The sequence below is a fragment of the Phascolarctos cinereus genome, unplaced genomic scaffold (genome assembly GCF_003287225.1).
Source record: "Phascolarctos cinereus isolate Bilbo 61053 unplaced genomic scaffold, phaCin_HiC Scaffold_4;HRSCAF=312, whole genome shotgun sequence".
Lineage (NCBI taxonomy): Eukaryota > Metazoa > Chordata > Mammalia > Diprotodontia > Phascolarctidae > Phascolarctos > Phascolarctos cinereus.
Window position 1 is genome coordinate 595,999,459 of NW_027555847.1, and position 7,284 is coordinate 596,006,742.

Consider the following 7,284-nt stretch of genomic DNA (forward strand, 5'->3'; position numbering starts at 1 on the left):
AGTCTGGCAACTCATCTTTAATTTATAATTATCGAGTTGCTTAAGGATGCTGAGGGGTTAATTGAGTTGATAATGCTTATGAAGCTGGTATATGTCAAAAGCGGGACTTGGACCCAACTTTTCCTGACTCCAAGTCCAGCTTTGTATGAAGTATGCCACACCTCTTGTCAATAATGCCTTACTTTTTAATTTCCAAAGCACTTTTGCAGATATTATCTTACAGAATTATAAAATCACAGAAGTATGGCAACTAGGTGGCACATAGAGAAGACCTGAGTTCAAATCTGGCCTCAGACATTTGACACTAGCTGTGTGACCCTGGGCAAGACACAACCCCAATTGCCCCACAAAAATAAAATAATATCATAGAAGTAAATAGTTGGAAAGGACTTCAGAGGTAATTTTCCTCCATGATGGGTTATCTAGCTTTTATATCAAGCGGTCTTTATCTTTTTTGTGGCCTGGATCCCTCTTGGCAGAATGGAAAAGCCTATAGACTGCCCCTCAGAATATGTTTTGCTGCCTACATTAATAATAGAAGGAAATAGGATGATTTCAGAAAAACCTGGAAAGACTTATATAAAGTAGTGCAGAGTGAAATGAGCAGAACCAGGAGAATTTGTATACAGTAGCAGCAACATTGTAAGATGAAGAATTGTGAATGACTTAGTTTTTCTCAGCAATACAATGATCCAAGACAATCACAAAGGGCTCATGATGAAGCATGCTATCTGCTTCCAGAAAAAGAACTGATAGTGTCTGAATACAGAGTGAAGCATGCTATTTTTCACTTTCTTTTTCATTATTTTTTTTTATTTGAGTCTTCTTGTACAAAATGACTAAAATGGAAATGTTTCACATGATTGCACATGTTTAACCTATACTGGATGGCTTACTGCCTCAGGGAAAGAAGGAGGGATAGAATTTGGAACTTAAAACTTAAAAAAAAAGTTTAAAAATTGTTTTAACATGTAATTGGGGAAAAAAATAAAACATTATATAAAATAGTAGAAAGAAATGCTAAACTGCAGTTAGATGTTGGTGAAAATGAAGGTGTGATTTTTTCTTAACCAAGTTCATGGATACCTTTTGTGTGTGTGTGAGGCAATTGGGGTTAAGTGATTTGCCTTGGGTAACACAGCTACTAAGTGTCAAATGTCTGGTGTGAGACCAGATTTGAACTTGGGTCCTCCTGATTCCAGGGCCAGCACTCTATCCGCTGCACCACCTAGCTGCCCCCATTCATATATACTTTAAAATCTATCCCTGGATTACTTGGTCTAAACCTCAAGGTTAAGAAAACTTTTCTTTACGTGAAGATCTATAGTAAGAGATACTCAATGAACTTTAGCCCTACTGTAGTTCAGGTGCTGATCCACCCATATTACCCTCCTAGTCAGTAAACTCCAGCGGTTCCCTATCACCTCTAGGATCAAATAATAAATTCCGCTGGATCTTCAAAGCCCTTCATAACCTTCTCCCCTGCTTCCTTCCACTGTTCCAGTCTTCTTACCCTTACTCCTCGACATTCTGATCCAGTGACAGTGGTCTCCCTCCTATTCCGAACAAGACTCCATCTTTTAGCTCTGGGCATTTTCTCTGGCCTAGAATGCTCTCCCTTCTCATCTCTGTGCCCTAATTTCCCCGACTTCCTTCAAGTCTCACCTAAAATCCCACCTTCTATCAGAAACCTTTCCTGATTCTCCCTTAATTCTAGTGCCTTCCCTGTTGATTTTTCCAATGTATGCCATATATATTGTTTGTACATATTTGTTTACATGTGGTCTCCCCTGTTAGACTGTGAGCTCCTCACAGGCAGGGACTCTGCTTTTCCCAGTGTCCCCAGCACTTAGCACAGTGCCTGACACATAGTAGCTGCTTAATTAAATACAGTTGATTGACTGACAATTCAATCTCCAGGGCTGAAGAGCTTTATCAGCCTCCACCTTCCCCAGGGTCAGGGATTAGAAGTATACTTGGGTACACTCAGCTTATTGACTATTAGTAAGGAGGGATGTGTTTTTTAAGTGTAACTTTGTAGTACTAAGATTCAATCAGTATCCTTTATAAATGTTTTCCCTAAAACTGAACTCAATGACTCAGATCATGTCTGACCAGATGCTGGGCTTTTTATTAATGTAGTCTGAGATAGCATACTCTTTATGGTATTATAACGCAATTGGCTCATATTGTGGTCCCCTAAAGTTCCCAGGTCTTTTTCACTTAAGCTACTATGTAAACTATGTCTTCATTATATATGCTTTACTATGTTTTGTGTCAATGGCTGTTTCTCGATCATAATTTCCCAAAGTGAGTGATACCGCACCCTGGGGGGTGCTGGAATGATGGGGAGTGGGTGTGATAGTCCCTTGTTGTGGTTTCATAATGTGTTGTGGTGGAACCATCTCAAAGAATTCAGACCACCTCTAATCCAAGTATAGGCATTTACCAAGATTGGCACCTCTCATGAAGGAGGCTTAGTTCCAAGAGGAACCAGCAACTTTAGTGAAAGCAAGACAGGTTCTTATAGGATAAAGATGCAATTGCATAACAGAAATGATGAATAGTGAAAAGGCAGGACGGGTTTGTTAAGAGATTAGGTAATAGGGGAGGTGTCCCAGCCTTGGTATAACTGTGCATGCTATTTCCCACAATGCATACAGAAAAACCCTTTTTGGGGGGGGGGTGTATGTGTGTATGAGAATGATATTATAATAAGCCTCTCTATGCCATAAGTTCACCTAAAGGACAATTTTTGCTATTAATGTGCAGATGCCTTCTTAGGGAATGTCCCCTCTATTGTTTTGGGATCTACATCCTGCGTGGGCTATATCTTGGTGGTGCTGCTTTCTGACTGGCTGAGTATTGTGGTCCTGTCTGAGACTAGATGGATATGGTTGTGGTTGAGTGCATGGGCACACATGCTGTTTCTGTGGGAAATATGAGGAATGAGTCTGGGGGCAGTGGATAGCTAGAGGCAGTGGCTAGGATCTCATCACATGGACATGCCTGCTGTTTCTGTGAGAAATACAAGTTCATGGACATACCTGTTGTTCTATTGAGCAGTGAGGCATATATGAAGAAGCTAGGATATTGAGTTGGGGGGGGTGTGCAGTGGCTAGGTAGGGGCAGTGGGTCTGCTGTTCAGTGGGGTCTATAAGGAAGTTAGAATATTGGGGCTGGAGGTAGCTTTATTAGGATTACGTCAGCCTCAGGTGCAATTGTGGGGCATTGAATAAAAATAAGAGGGTGGTGGAAGCATAAGGAAAGAAGAGAATTTTGAAAAACCGTTAGCATGTGTTTCATTTGTTGCAGGATAGAATTAAAGTTGTAGTGATTACATTGTTTTTCAAATAAACACACAAAATGCAAGTTATAGACCACCAATCAGTGGTCAAGTCTGCCAACAGGTCTTAACAAGCAAGTGCTGGCAGGCCAGCATGTTGTGCATTGTTGGAAGTCCAGCATGCATTGGCAGGAATATGTACATGTAATGACCGGTTTACAATAAGATGCTATATGGTTGCATGATGCAATATTGCATCATCAAAATTTTGATGCAGGAAAAACTCCACAAATTTACAATAAATTATTAAATTTAATATGTCATTTTAAAAAATTATATTTTTTTAAATGGCACAGATTTTAAAAACCCTAACAACATTAAAGGGTTAAAGAAAGTAGATTTCCAGGACACTGAGTAATTTTTTTTAAAGGGGGCAGTAGGCCAAACAAGTTTGGGAACCTCTGATCTAATTGTTCTGCTTACTAGCTAGTGGCAAGTATAATGTTTTATACATTTTAAAAGTGCTTTGAATTTCCTCTCCTGGTAGACTGCAATTATCTAGGCCTATAAACATCTAGTGTGATGTGATGTCCCCAGTTCTATGATGTCATCCTTACTTCTCTCAGATTATTGTTTAATTTAGAAATGAAAGCTTTATTAAAAATAATAAAGGTAAAGTAGCTCTCTCCTCTGCTAGAAGAGTATCTTTATACCCCCAGTTCCTGGCATTGATCCTGGCATATAGTAGATACTTAATAAATGCTCGTTGCATTACACTGACACACATTTCTCTGTTTCAATGTGCATTTCAGACTTAATTAGTCTTGACTTTATGTTTTGGTTTTTTGTTTGTTTTGGGGTTTTTTTTTGGTTTGGCTAGTCAATGGGGTTACTGACTTGCTCAGGGTCACACAGCTAGTAAGTGTTATGTATCTAAGTCTGGATTTGAACTCAGGTCCTCCTGAATCCAGGGCCTGTGCTCTATCCACTGCGTCACCTAGCTGCTCCTAGCCTTGACTTTAGCACACGCATTCTTGAATTTATCCTAGGAAACTTTATTATTCATGTTTAAGACCCCTGAAACAACCTCATCATACAATTTCTTAACTCCAGTGATATCTTTTTTCCCTGAAAGTGTCATTCTCCATCTTGTTTCTTCTAGTCCATCTTCTTCTCCCTGGCTTCACTTGCCTACCCATATAGCCTTTACCCCATGTTTATCCACTTTCATGTATCCCTGATCCTGTGTTCTATTCTTTTACTCCGCTTCAGCTACATGTGGGCATGGTCCCATACTAGATCATATCATTACCCACAAGAGTTCTACTTCCCCCATTAGAAACTCTGATATTCTCCTGTCTGGACATAACTGGTTATAATGCTACTTCTTCTTACGTCTCATCTCTCCTAAACCCATTCTTTATTCTCATTGAAACCTCCAATTCCTCCACTCCCTCAGTACTTTCTTTTTTTTTTAAACAAAGTATTTTTTTAGTCAACAGAAATCTGCCTCCTTTCACAGTTTCCCTGAAAGAAAGAAAAACAAAACTCTTATTATGAACAGGTATAGTCAAGCAAAATGAATTCCTCCATTGGCCACATCCAACAAAATGTTTCAGTCTGCATTTTTAGTCCATCACCTCCCTCAGGAAGTGGGTAATAAGTTTCATCATCAGTCTTCTAGAACAGTGGGTTAGTTCTTGCTTTGAGCAAAGTTTTTAAGTCTTTCAAAATTGTTTTTCTTTACAATATTGTCATTATTTATTCTGGTTCTTCTCACTTCACTCTGTATCAGTTTATACAAGTCTTCCCAGGTTTCTCTAAAACTATTTCTTTCTTCATCTCAATTATATTCTGTTACATTTGTATACTGTAATTCATTCAACCAATTCCCCAATTGATAGTCACCCCTTGAGTTTCCAATTCTTTGTTACTGAAAAAAGAGCTACTATAAATATTGTTGTACATATGGATCCTTTTCCAATTTCTTTGATCTCTTTGGGATATAGACCTCGTAGTGGTATTGTTGGGTCAAAGGATGTGCAATATTTAAAAGATTTTTGGGCATAGTTCCAAATTACTTTCCAGAATGACTAGATCAGTTCAACGCTCCAGCAACACTGCATTAATGTGCCTATTTTCTCACAGCCTTTCTAACGTTTGCCATTTCCCTTTTTTTTTCAACTTTGTCAATATTATGCATGTGAGGTAGAATCTCAGAGTTGCTTTAATTTGCATTTTTTCTAATTATTATAATTTAGAGCATTTTATAGGGTTATCAATGGATTATTTTTGTTTTTGTTTTACTCTGAAAACTACCTGTTTATATCTTTTGGATATTTATCAATTAGAGCATGGTTATTATTCTTACAAATTTAAATCAGTTCCCAATTTATCTTAGCAATGAGACCTTTATCAGAGAAAGTTGCTGCAAAGATTTTTCCATTATTTACCTACTTCTCTTCTAATTTTAGCAGCACTAGTTTCATTGATTCAAACACTTCTAAATTTTATTTCATCTAAAATGTCCATTTTACCGTGTGTGATCTTCTTTATCTCTTCTTTAGTCATGAACTTTTCAAATTATTTCTTCTTTGTTCCTCTAATTTGCTTATTTTATCACTTTATGTCCAAATTATGTACCTATTTGGAGATTATCTTTGAATATGGTGTCATATCTTGGTCTATATCTAAATTCTGTCATACTGCTTGCCACTTTCCCCAAAAGTTTTTGCCAGATAGTGGCAAAAACTTACCCTCAAAGCTGGGATCTTTGAGTTTATCAAATACTAGGCTACTGTGCTTATTTGATTCTGTATAATGTCTACCTTAATTTGTTTCATCGATCAGCCTCTCTATTTCTTATACCATTACCAAATAGCTTTTAAATTATTGCTTTGTAGTACAGTTTGAGGTCTGGTACTAGTAGGCCCCCATCTTTTCCACCTCCCTTGTCTTACAATAAAAACTTTCCATTCCTTCCTTCAATATGAAAAGAAATAAATTTTATAATTTGTCACGCATATGCACAGAATTTATTTTTGTAAAGAAGACTTTATTCAGTACATCACTTTTCAAATATCAGAAAATTTTGAATATTTATCAGAACAGTCAAATAAATTAGTGAGAATTTTAATTCTGTTTCTTTTCAAGCAATAGTTTTACTCTCAGATTTGTTTTTGAAAGAGATGCTTGAATATCATATTCAGCCTTCAATTTATTTTTTGCTTTAGATTTGATTGAAAATAGGACTGAGAATCCTGATTGACAGAATGAAGTTGTTATAAACAGAAATAAAACCTTGTGAGGGCATTTGGCAAAAATAGGATATGCTTCTCTAAGAATATATCAAAAATGTTTTATTGACTGGAAACCAATTTGAAATTTCTGGTTATTGCAGAGATAAATAAGCTCTTTTTTATTGGGATGTTGTCATTTATTTTTTTCTAGCTGGCTATGAAAAAGATTTTGTATTGAAATTTCACTCATTTTATTTTAGTCAGTTAACATTCTTTCATGTGTGTCAAATTTTTCATATGCACTATAATGCCTTCTTCCTTTCCCACCTACCACCTCCTCACTGTGTCTCTCCAATCTACAATTTTCTCTAATACCACTACTTTTGCAATGTTTCAAATGTAGTTATTTGACAAATACTTCGGTACTCCCTTGACAAGCTTCTCATGCCCCCCGGGAGTTATAAATATCCCAGGTTGGAATTCCATGGCTAATAGTGACAGAAAGCTCATTATCTACCAGGGTAGCCAATTTTACTTTTGTATAGCTTTGTTTGTTAGAAATTAATGGGAACAAAGTTCTAGAACTGGAAGGGATCTTAGAAAATATCTAGTTCAATCTCCCTTTTTTATAGACTAGTGGTTTCCAAACTTTCATGCTGTCCTACCAATAAAAAATGTTTGAGCTCTCCCAAAGCATATGTTTACATACACTCATGTACATATGTATACATGTATGTATATACATATGTGCGTAAACAT